We start from the raw sequence: 12,123 nt of genomic DNA on the forward strand, positions 1-12,123 counted from the left end.
CTGAGAGACCAGAGTTTAGGAGCTAATTCCCTTCAGGGGCCAGTCCTATAGCTTTGACAGCTCTGATATATCACCCCCGGCTTGCAAGAGAAGGTCTCTCCTGACTGGCATCTTACATGGAGAGCTGGATAGGAGGGCTATGCGGTCTGAGAACCAGACTTGGGCCAGCCAGAGTGGGGATAGACTGAGTAGACTGACCCCGTCCCGACACTCTCTAGAACTCCCTGGTGCAAATAATTCGGGGGAGCAGAGCTGGATGCATGAGGGAGAACTATAGCGGATAGTGGGTGGTCTGTCGAGATGCAATTAGGTCCACTTACTCCACTGTCTTGGGGTGGAGTTTCTATTCCCCAGGCCTCAACCCCTGCCTTGACAACCATCAATGCCAGTCTGCTTCACAGACCCCTAGCAAAGCAGCCATCCATTATTGCTCCTCAGCCTGAGGGATGCATCGGTTGTCTCTATTTTGTGATGACAAGCTGACCTCAACACTGGACCTTGATTGTAACCCTGATCATACGGAACGGGTTTCCCCACAAGATTGATATCTGGTGCTTTGTAAATACTGGGTTTGGTGCCCTGAAGCAGCTGACTGGCAGTGGAAATACCTAACTACTTTTTCTACAGACCTTGTTTGAGGGAACAAATTCTGCAGGGCCGCAACGACTTTGGGCAGACACTGTGATTTGTGTTCGCTGGAAACTGTTGGCAGAAGGTGACAATGGGGGATCAAGGAGGAGTGATTTAATTTCCTTCTTGATGCCTCTCCATAGCCACCAATGCTGCCATGGAGCGCCCACTGACATGGGCCATCTCCCTGGTGGCACGGAAAGACAGGTCTGTGGCGCGATGGAGCTCTTTTATTATGTCGAACCTGACCTCCTCGTTTTCATTCAGGTCTCTTAGCAGGTTGGCCTTGTACACCTGCATTCCATATAAGTCTTGCCCACCAGTGCAGATGTTGTTATGCAGGGCTTGGTGGGAAGTATCGGGGCCTTCAGGGATGATACAGTGTCTTTGAGAGATAAGTTTTGCTGATGCCTTTTCAACTCGTGGCATCATCCCATAGCCGTTCTCTTTTGCCTCCAAGATTGAAGAGTAATTGTGGATTGTGGTGCTTGATAGATGGGAAGAGAATGACCTTTTCCACAATCCCAATACCTCAGTATTGGAGAAAGGAGAAAGAGAAGGCAGGCCCTGATGTGGAGGTTGTGCTCGGCTTTGCAGGAAGCACTCATCAAGCTTACTCTTTTTATGCACTTCCAGCTTTTCAAATTACCTGTCGATTTTTAACTTGTCCACCACACAAGTCACAACCTCCAGGAGCTTCTTGTAAGCGGGGGATAGAGGTGACAAGTCCTTAAAATCCCCCACCTTGATACTGTCATGCTGAAAGCATTCCCCAAAGTGTCATCATTTGACGCAGAACAAGTTCCTCGAAGAGGAACTGTAGTACAGTGGGGGTCTAAGTTCTTCCCTGAAGTCACTTCCACATGTTAACTGCAAGACCAATGTGTTAGTATCAATGTTAGTATCTGTCACGATCTCAGTCACCATGCCGGTCACCTTCTGCACTACATCTCCCAGAATCCTTCCTGGTCCATCACCTGCACGCATTCCACAATCATCACCAGCTGTCCAATCACCTCATCACCCTTGCACCAGATATAAGGACACACACACACACACACACACACACACACTATAGGACTCTCCATAGGCATAATGGTTTTTATACTGTACAAACTGTATTATCTATCGCCCTACACCAACCTCACAGAAAACTATTGGCAATGTTTTTTATTTCATAAAACACCGTTTAGTATTAGTGATGCAAAGTCCGATTCATTTCTGCAAACCGGTTATTTTTGGACAGTTTGGCTCATTGAACAGGTTCAAAGAGCCGATTCATCAGTTCCTGACGTCATCAAACAATGATGTCACTACGCATTTCTTTTCTAACAACTCAGTGCCATGTTGTATCAGTGAAACATTCAAATAAAGTAATTTGTGTTCTCACATACTGAAACATTAAAATAAAAAGTTATTTGTGTGAATGCATTTAGCTGATTATTGCCTTTTGTTCACTTAACCTAGATATAGGTTATAGATATTAAAAGGGTAGAAGAAATGTTTATAGAGATGCTTTGGAATGTGGAGAATGTATTTAACTTTTAATTGTTTAATGTATGTAATAATGTATGAATGTTAAGTGTTGTGTGGACCCCAGGAAGACTAGCAATGCCTTAGGGCATAGCTAATACGGATCCAAATAAATAAATAAACCCTTGTGTGGTGTTCATATTTTTGTTAGCCTATTCAGCCAGTGCTTGTGGGTCTGGTGGACCTGCTGCATTTTTGGGTTTTTAATTCAACACATGAATTATGTAACCATGGTTTCCCGAAGGGAACGAGACTGAGCTCTGGATGGAGGATGGTCTCAATAACCTCGGTTGCGAGACTAGAAGCTATGAATTGTGCCTCCTCAGAGGCCACACCCACAGCTTCCACAGCTCTGGGTGGGGGCGCGCCCTCCGCCTGTGAGAGGAGATCTCTCCTAATGGGACTCTCCCATGGAACGCCGTCGAGGAGAGGAAACAGGTCCGAGAACCATACTCGGCCCGGCCAGAACGGGGCTACTGGGAGCCGACTGACCTCGTTCCAGTGCATTCTCTCCAGAACTCCCGGGAGCAGAACAATCGGGGGAAAGGTCGCGAGCCTCTTAGCACCGCTACGTTTCCGGGCGGTAACTGAGAGAAGTACTCGCCGGAGAACGCTGTGCCCTGGAACAACGGCAGGGTTGGCAGACCGATCTCCTGAGGGCACTGAGGAGAGACGGGCACCGTGTAATGCGGTGTACACCGCTCTTCCCAAGATGGAGCTGGCCCTCAGAAGTCCTATAGGCCTTAGGCGTCAGGATGTTTTTAGACGGAGACTATCCAGCGAGAATGACGGTACGCAGAACTGCCTTCCGCTATAAGCCTTCGGCCTGGGAGCGCCACTGTGACTCTAGACTCTGCGGAGTACATCCCCAGAATGAGGAGCTGGAACACGGTAGGTTGGGACTGCTCCCGCCCAGCAGCCCCTGCTGACCGCCTCAACCTCCTCAGAGGAAGAGAGGTTTATCCCAAGAGCCCTGTATATCTAACTTCTCATAGTTCGATAAATACTTCATTTTATTCCCCAGAATCAAATGCAATCAGACAACCAGACGAGTAAACACGGTCTGGTGTGATAAGCTTCATATCAAAAATGATATATCGAACTTCTCTTAGTCAGATAAATACTTAATTTTATTCTTCAGAATCAAATGCAGCCAAACAACCAGACGAGTAAACACGGTCTGGTGTGATAAGATTCATTTCAAAAATCGAAAATGATATATCTAACTTCTCATAGTCAGATAAATACTTAATTTAATTCCTCAGAATTAAATGCAGCCAAACAACCAAACGAGTAAACGGTCTGGTGTGATAAGATTCACATCAAAAACTGAAAATGATGTAATACACGCATTGCCTCAGCAGCGCGCGAGCCACTTGGTCACACAAACAATATCAATCTCCTCGGAGAAAAATAGCCGCAGCAGCTAGCTCTCGCTCAGAGGGGGAAGAAACCGCAGCGCGGGCTTCCGAGCCTCGAGAGAGAGCGCTGGATCTAGAAAAGTGCAGGCGGAGAAAGGGCGAGCCGTCTCCAACCCATCCGCTAGATCCATGTGCAATCCCCGCGATCTGAATTCGCCGCCGTGCCTCAGCAATAGTGGGACCGAACCGCGAGCTCGCAAGCCCTGACACAGTCCTCGGAGCGTGCCCAGCGGGAGCGGAGTGTTCAGCGGGGAGAAGCACAATCAGCCTCTTATTTCCGAGAGCTGACTGCGCGAGTCTTTTTCTTTTTATAATAGTATTGATATAATGCTTGTGTGACTGTAAAACAGCTCCGCTCCACAGTAAAGCTGCTCATTATAATATTAGGCATAATATGCTTGTGTAACTGATGATTGTGCAACTGGCGAGCTCATCGACACCCTCATCAACCTCCTCGGAGGAAGACAGGCGGAGCGTCAAGCCCTCTCACCAGGGGAAAGAACCGCAGCGTGGGCTTCCGAACCCCGAGAGCGGGCGCTGGATCTGGTGGTTAAGGAAGAAGATAGGGACTCGCCTGTCTACATTCCCTCCACCGGATCCATATGCGAAACCCACGAGCACAGCGGCCACTCCGCCTCGGCGAAAGCGGGGCCGGCGCTGCGAGAAACGCCGGTGAAGGCTCTCTCCTCAAAGAGAACCCTCGGAGAGCAAGCATACGCAGAGACAAATGCTCGCAATGCGGACAGTCAGCTGACTCTGCGTGTTTTGCTCCCAAGCAGACAACACACAAACTGTGTGTATCCCCACCCGAAATGTAGCGCGGGCAGGGAAGAACACACAGCCTGAGATGCTGCCGGCTCTCGCCGTATGTTTGTCTACACTAGTATTGGTAAAATAAAGAGTGATAATGGACAGACAACACCAAATAAGACTGACACACACAGAGCGCTTGCTGAATGACAGAAAGCTGACACCGATTTCACTGCACATGCATTTATACTTCCTGGTCGCGTTCCCGTAGCATTTCGACGCAGCTCGAGTTCCTGAAGGGGAACTCAAAACCCACACTTACACCCACACTCTCACAGACTCTCTCTCTCTCACACACACACACACACTTACACACCTACACACACACACACACACACATACTAAAAGCAGGCCCAGACAGGAGGAGGAGAGATTGAAGGTACACAGGACCTACAAACTCCACACTTTTATTAGCCCCAAGTCCAGTGGACCCGAACATCCTGTATGTAATATAAATGTGTAGGGGGGTGTACAGTGTGTGATCATTGAAAATTTGTTCTGATATACAGTATGTTCTTCACAGAAAATGAGTCAAGGCCAATGAGTCTCAGTTAAAAAAAAATATTAATCATATCAGTTTTCTTTTGATAAAAAATGAAAACGGGTCCTACAGACCTGAACCCCATACAAGGGTTAAGTTAACGGTGTTAGTGGTCACAGTTTTCATTTGCAGATACTTTATGTCTGATACGACTGGCCAGTAATGACTAGCCTACATACAGTTCCTAAAAGTTTCGCTCCTACAGCACACATTGCAGACACTGATGCACAAACGCGGACATGTTCTACATGTCTGAAGAAAGAATAAACCTGTCTTATAAACTCCTTGATTTAGCTTAAACAACTTAAAATATGATGCATGCACAATAAACCGTGCTAAAATTAATTTTTTCCCATGTTTTAATAAAAATCCAGGGCTTTTAAATAAAATGATGGCATATGTTTTGTTTGTTATAAAGAAACTTTATGCATCAGGCTTGTTCAAGTCCTCAGTGATACACATGCAGTGTCAGCAACTCGGAAATCCTCTGCAAACTTTGACGGACGTGCTACTTAGACTGTTTTCCTGCGGAATCAATCCAGAACTAAAGTCCGATTCACTTCAGAAACCCTCCACCTTCCCCAGCTCCACTTGTATAGATCTGCTATGGGGTGATTCATGTGTGCTATATGGTGGTTATTCATATGTGTTATATGTGCAGCAGCAGTATTTCTTACGTGCTTACAGCAGCAAGTTGTGGATGTATTGGCAGTAGCAAGTCTCGGTAAAGAAAAACAAGTAGATAGAAAATTAAAAATAGAAAGCTAGTGTTAGTTTTTTTGTTGTTGTTTTTTTTTTAAATAAAAAATAAGATAAATAGATAAAGTAGAATTAAAATAGAATAGAAAGTGCCAGAGTTAGAGGGTCAAATAAAGATGGAACAGATTGTTTCTTGAAGATGGCTAAGGACTCAGCTGCTCGGATTGAGTTGGGCAGGTCATTCCACCAGGAGGGAACAGTTAATGAAAAAGTCAGTGAAAGTGATTTTTTGCCTATTTGAGATGGCACAATAATGCGTCGTTCACTTGCAGAACGCAAGCTTCTAGAGGGCACATAACTCTGAAGTAATTAATTTAGGTAAAGGGGTGCAGAGCCAGTGGTGGTTCTGTAGGCAAACATTAATGCCTTGATTCCTTGATTCATTTCCAGTCCAAACCAATCTAGAGTCTGCACCGCTTCATATCAATCCAGAATCTGCTACAGTTCAAACAAGTTCAGAATCTGCTCCAGGGTTTGTTCTGATCTATGAGTCTGCCCAGGAATTCATTCCAGTTCAAGAGGCTGCTCCAGTGTTGGCTCCAGCCCCTAAATCCACTTCAGTGTTGGCTCCAGCCCTTGAAACTGCTCCAGTGTTTGCTCCAGCCCCCGAGTTAGCTCCAGTGTTGGCTCCAGCCCCTGAGTCTGCTCCAGTGTTAGCTCCAGCTCCAGAATCCGCTCATTTCTTCAACCTCAGTCAAGAGCATGCTCCAACCCCTGAATTCAAGCTCGCCCTAGAGTTTGGTCATGAGACCACTCCAGGCCCAGAGATCAGTATCAAGGCTGTTATGGTCTCTAAATGTACATGGGCGCCCACTCTATCCCTTGAATCAGTATCGGAGCCCTTTTGTGCCTTTGAAGTAACTGGAGTATCCCAGTCCTTGAGTCTGTATGAGATATCCATCCTGTCCAAAAGTCCGCTCCAGACCACAGTCTAGTGAAGGCTCCAGCCCCTGAGCATGGTACAGTGATGGCTTCAGCCCCTGAATTCAGTCCAGAGACCACTTCAGATTGTTCTCCAAGTTCCCATGTAAAGGCCATGAATATTAGCCAAACCTCCTTTCCTCCATTACGGTCAGGATGACCATCACTAGCCTCCTCACCATGGTTAGAATGACCGATGGAATCTCCTGTTCTCCTGTGTTCTGGCTATGAAATCTCATGTCTTCTGTTTCCCGGCCATGCAGGCTGACAGGATCTCCTGTTCTCCTGTCTCCTTTGTCCCGGCCAATATGACAACCGATGGAATCTCCTGTCCTCCTGTTTTCTGTGTGCCAAGTTTCCTCGACGTGACCATGAAGGTCATCCCCGAGCTCACAGTTTGCCTTGATGTAGCCCTGCAGGCCATCCTATGTACCCTCGTCACTGCCACAGAGGCCGAACAAAATCCCTTCATAACGGCTACTGTGGCCGATCAAGTTCTCTTCGTCATGGCCTTGATGGTAACCCTTGAGCTATCTGCTTATCTTTGTTTCATTACATCTGTCAAAATCAGCTATTCAGACATCAACAAGTCCGCCGGCACTCCAGATGTCCGCAAATTTGTCAGCATTCCGGACTTCAGCAAGTCTGCCGGCACTCCAGATGCCCGTCTCTCAGCCAGCACCCCAGATCCCCACAAGCCAGCCAGTCCTCCGACACTCCAGACGTCCTCAAGCCGATCACCCATCCAGGTGATTACAAGCAAACTGATTTGTCTGGGGTTTGAGTCATCTTTTCAGATCTTCAGCTCCATCGGCTCCACTATGGTGGTCTTCTGCTCCGCCATGGGGATCCATGGTCCCATCTGCTTCGCCCTGGCTTCCTGCTCTGTCTTCACAGCCATGGCCCTTGAACTACCAGCACTGCCATGGTCCCCTAAATTACCTGCACCGCCATGGCTCTCTGAGCTGCCGGCACCTCCCTGGATTACTAGGTTGCCGGTGCCATCCTGGAGGTTCCCTATTTCCGTGACAGTATCAAGGTGACTGTCCACTTTTCCAGTGACCACACACTCTTGAAAGGCTTTTCCTCATTTTATTTTATTTTTTCAAAGGAAGAATGAATATAATAATAATAATAATAATAATAATAAAATCAGTAAAGAGTTGTAAGTTTAGAATCAAACATATCAGCTCCAGGATATCAATCAAATTAAATCAAGTAATTCAAAAACGCAAAAGTACAGAACTATCTACAAGATATAAAAAGTTCAGTGCCCACCTAAGCTGCATTTATTTAATAAAAATACAGTAAATTAAATATTTTTTATAAATTTTTAAATAATATTATAACAAATAATTTTATTATTTTTTGAAAAGCATGATATATTTATTTTTCTTTAATTACAGTAATAGAAAGTTCAAAAGAACTCACTTATTTGATATAGAAATCTGTAACATCATAAATGTCTTTCCTGACACTTTTGATCAATTTAATGCATCTTTGCTGAAAAAAGGTTATATACAAAAAGCATATAGTGTACATCAAATATTATAATTATATAATTATTGTATTAAGACCAGCCAGGAAAGGTTTATACCTTTAAGGTTTATATCATTAAAAATCTGCTTCTTTATGGGAAAAAGTGAATAGGATTTTTAGTGTTTGGCATTTTTTATTACTTCTCTGTGCTTTTAACGATTATTCTTTAGTTAATTAGTCATTTTTATTAGAAATGTTAAGGTTATACAAATATATTAATTTTTTTTTACTTGTCGAGTCATGATTTGAGTATGATGCTGACTGCCATTTCGTTCTGTGTATCACAGGTAATGTTACATGCACTGCCAGATTGACGAGGATGAAATCTCACAATTGCTGACTGCACACAGGAAGTTGAGCTGAGGGCCAGTGTGAGACACACAAAAGGCAAGCCTAAAATCTGATTTTACAGCCTGTTTATTCTCAACTAAGCTATAATATTTTAGTCATCATTATTTTAGTCACTTTGTTAAACAGACAGTTTGTTAGCTGGATGTTGTTGTATCAAATGCAGAGATATGCAATCAAAAGCAATTAGCACAAATCGTTCAAAAATTCCTTCCATGTGAAATAGCCTTTTGGCCACTAGAGGGTATTGTCAGAACATTATCATCATTTTTCAAAACAGGATTTTTTTTTATTTAATATAAATATTGAGTCTCATACAAATAGCTATTTTCTTAATGGCAAATTATTTGCAGCTTAGATAACTGTATGCACAAAACTATAGTGAAAAACAAAGTGACTAACCCTACATCAGAAAAAAATTTTTTATTTAATATTAATGGACCACACAGTTTGTGCAAAAGATAATTATAAAGTAGGCCTACCACACTTTTCGTGCAAAAGGAAATGATAAAAAGTTTATTTTGACCAGAAATAATTTAAATATGAAGGTATAAATGTGGAGAAGAAGGTGGAGACTTTTAAGTCACATTTGAGGTAAAAGCCCCAAATGTGTAAAAGTGTACTTTTTGGTGCCATAATAATAGTGCAAAATATTTCTCAAAATATTTAAAATACATATTTATTCAAAATAATAACCTCAGCCTAATTTTATGATATTAGTCATTTGAAATCAGATTTGAATCATTTCAAACAGATGTCTTGGAAATGTGACTTAACATTTTTTACAAAATTTGGTGACAAAAGTTTAGTGCTTTTTTAGTGCTCTATGTTACTAAATCATGCTTTTAGTCTTAGTGGACAAAGCCAATGTAACATTTGCATATGTGGCCCTTGTGTTCAATACTTTATTTGTTGTGTTGTCTTGCAGGTGGGTTTGACACTGCAGCTTGAACAGAGTCACCAGTGCTGTAAGGAGAGAGGTCATGAGATGAGAGAAATCACCCTGACTTGCAGTAAAAACTCCCCAACCCACTTCACATACAGGCATGTCACATGCTGCGAATGCAAGGTTGAAGGTTAAGATTGCCTGACATACATATGCATGAAAATCTTAGTTAATGTTACATGTGATTAACTTCAGTGTGTGTGTGTGTGTGTTGAATATGCACAGTTAATAATTAGCTGCTGATGTTTGGGATGATTTAGTTTCAAGCCAAACGAACACATTTCTGCAATTTGTACTTTTCAGTATATTTCAAGTGAATCAGCTTTATCGATTGTCAGTCATCTGTCTGTGCCAAAATCAATGCTTTTTATTGTTATATAATAATCACTATTTTATTTTGTTTTGCCATAAACCTACTGCTATTATGTGCAATATATTTAAATTATTACTTTAATTTGAACAGTTTTATAGTTTCTGACCATGACAGATATGAATAATGCCATATCTGTACTCTGAATGTGATTTAATCACCAAATCAAACTTGTGATTGTAACCTGATATCAGGTGTCAAGGCCTCAAAGTGAAGGGTCATTTCTCAGGCACAGGAACTAGAGTGAAAGTTTTCACTGTTCAGTAAACTACACACACTGTTTCCAGTGACTGCACTCACCCTGGCCATACTTAAATTGGGCTTGACTGGGCTGCAGCCCATGGGTCCCCGCCTTTACCAGATTACATTTGTTTGATTTGTTCAGTTATATACCAGTCAGAAATTATTAGATGCATTTCCACTGTGCATGCGAGGGCTAACAGCTTCCATAATCAAACAGCATAAACTGGTATTTATGATTATTTCACATAGAAGAAGGACACACGAACTGAATCACGTCTGCGGCGATTCATTTGTGATCACATAATGTGATCGCTTTAATGTTAAAAAAACACATTATTTTTCAAATGCTGTACATTATTGTAGTTCCTCTATGCCCCGCCTCTCTCAAACGCGTCATTTTCTACAAAGCCCCTCCTTCCTCACAAATCCGAACATCTGGGTTGTGCTGTTCTGTTGTAAATAAATCTTAACCAATGATTCCTCATTGCATCTACTTTCAGAAGGCAAAATAAAGTGCTTTTGCTTTCGCACAGAAACACACAGCGTCTCCCTGACATTGCTGCATCAACACTACTGCGGTTCCTGAAACCATGCCTCTTTTCTTTGCATGAACATTTGAGCGGCATTAACCGGGGCCTCTCAGTGCTTCTACCCGTTTGAGGTGAGAACACAGGAGGGGGGGAGTCGCCATTCTCCCGGGAGCGCAGCTCGAGATAGCTCGTCAGCTGCCCGGTTGAGCAGCCCAGGAATGTGAACAGCACGAAGCGACCTCAGATGCTTCTGACTCCAGTGGAGGAGGTGGCGGGCTAGTTGTGAAGGGGTGAAGGTTTGGCGGCAGGCCGATGTCACTTGGACCCAGTGAGTGCCGCGTTGCCACGCCCACCTCGGGACTCGGCCATGGAGCCAGTGCTGAAGCGGTCTCATATGAAGCAGCCCCAGTGGCTTGACTGCCACCGTAGCTGCCATATGCCCCAGGAGCCTCTGAAATTGTTTCAGTGGGACCACCACCCTGCTCTTGACGTTCCTGCATGAGGCATGCTGTCTGTTCGACCGAGTCAAACTCCATACCGAGAAAAGAGATCCTCTGCGTCGGGGAGAGTTTTCTCTTTTCTCAGTTGACCCGAAGGCCCAACAGGCTGAGGTGTGAGAGCACCAAATCCCTGTGTTCACACAATTAATCCTGAGACTGAGCAAGTATGAGCCAGTCGTCGAGGTAGTTGAGAATGCGAATATCCTGTTCTCTCAGGGGAACAAGGGGTACCTCCGCAACTTACGTGAAGACACGGGGCAACAGGGACAGCCTGGAGGGCAGGACCTCGTACTGATATACTCGTCCTTCGGACGCGAACCACAGCAATGGTACCACCGACCGAGAGGACAGTGGCGGAAAAAGATGAAAAGATTCTCCGCCCGGCCCTCGTCCGTGGGAGGGAGTGGTGTGCTTACCATCTCCTGATGGTAAAGGCCGGCCTGGTCAAAAATCGTGTCTTGTCCGTCTCGCGCATGTCAGCCTGTCACAGCCAGAAATGGCGCTCCTGGACCACCATAGTGGACATCGCACGACCCAGAGACCGCGCCGTAACCTTCGTCGCTCGTGCCATCCATGACCTGTTGAGTTCCTCATGCACCTCCGGGAAGAAAGACACCGAGGCGGGATACTGAGAACCAGCGCGGACCACCCCGAGAACTAATCGTGCAACCTTGAGGGCTCGGGACACGGTGAAAGTCTCCACTCGAGCCCTACCCCTACGGCGGCCCGGGAAAGCATCGCCATTATTTCTGGATCCGATTCAGGCATTGCTACAGTCCCGGAGGAGAGTAGCGCAGCCGAATCTTCCTCTCCAGAAAGCTCTGGCTCACCCTCCGATGCAGCAATCGACGTCTGGTTGTTGGGAGGAGTGCCAAAGGATACAGCTGGTGCGCTCCTTGTAGAGGGCCCAGCACGTTCCAATGACAGCTCAACTGGCTGCGGAGTGCCTAAGACTGCCTGTGCTACTGCCTGAAGAAGCCCCCCCTGGCTGCCGCCATGAGGAGAACTAGATCAAGGCAGAGGCAACGGAAC

This window comes from Sinocyclocheilus grahami, unplaced genomic scaffold (genome assembly GCF_001515645.1).
Source record: "Sinocyclocheilus grahami isolate Dianchi unplaced genomic scaffold, SAMN03320097.WGS_v1.1 scaffold62.1, whole genome shotgun sequence".
Lineage (NCBI taxonomy): Eukaryota > Metazoa > Chordata > Actinopteri > Cypriniformes > Cyprinidae > Sinocyclocheilus > Sinocyclocheilus grahami.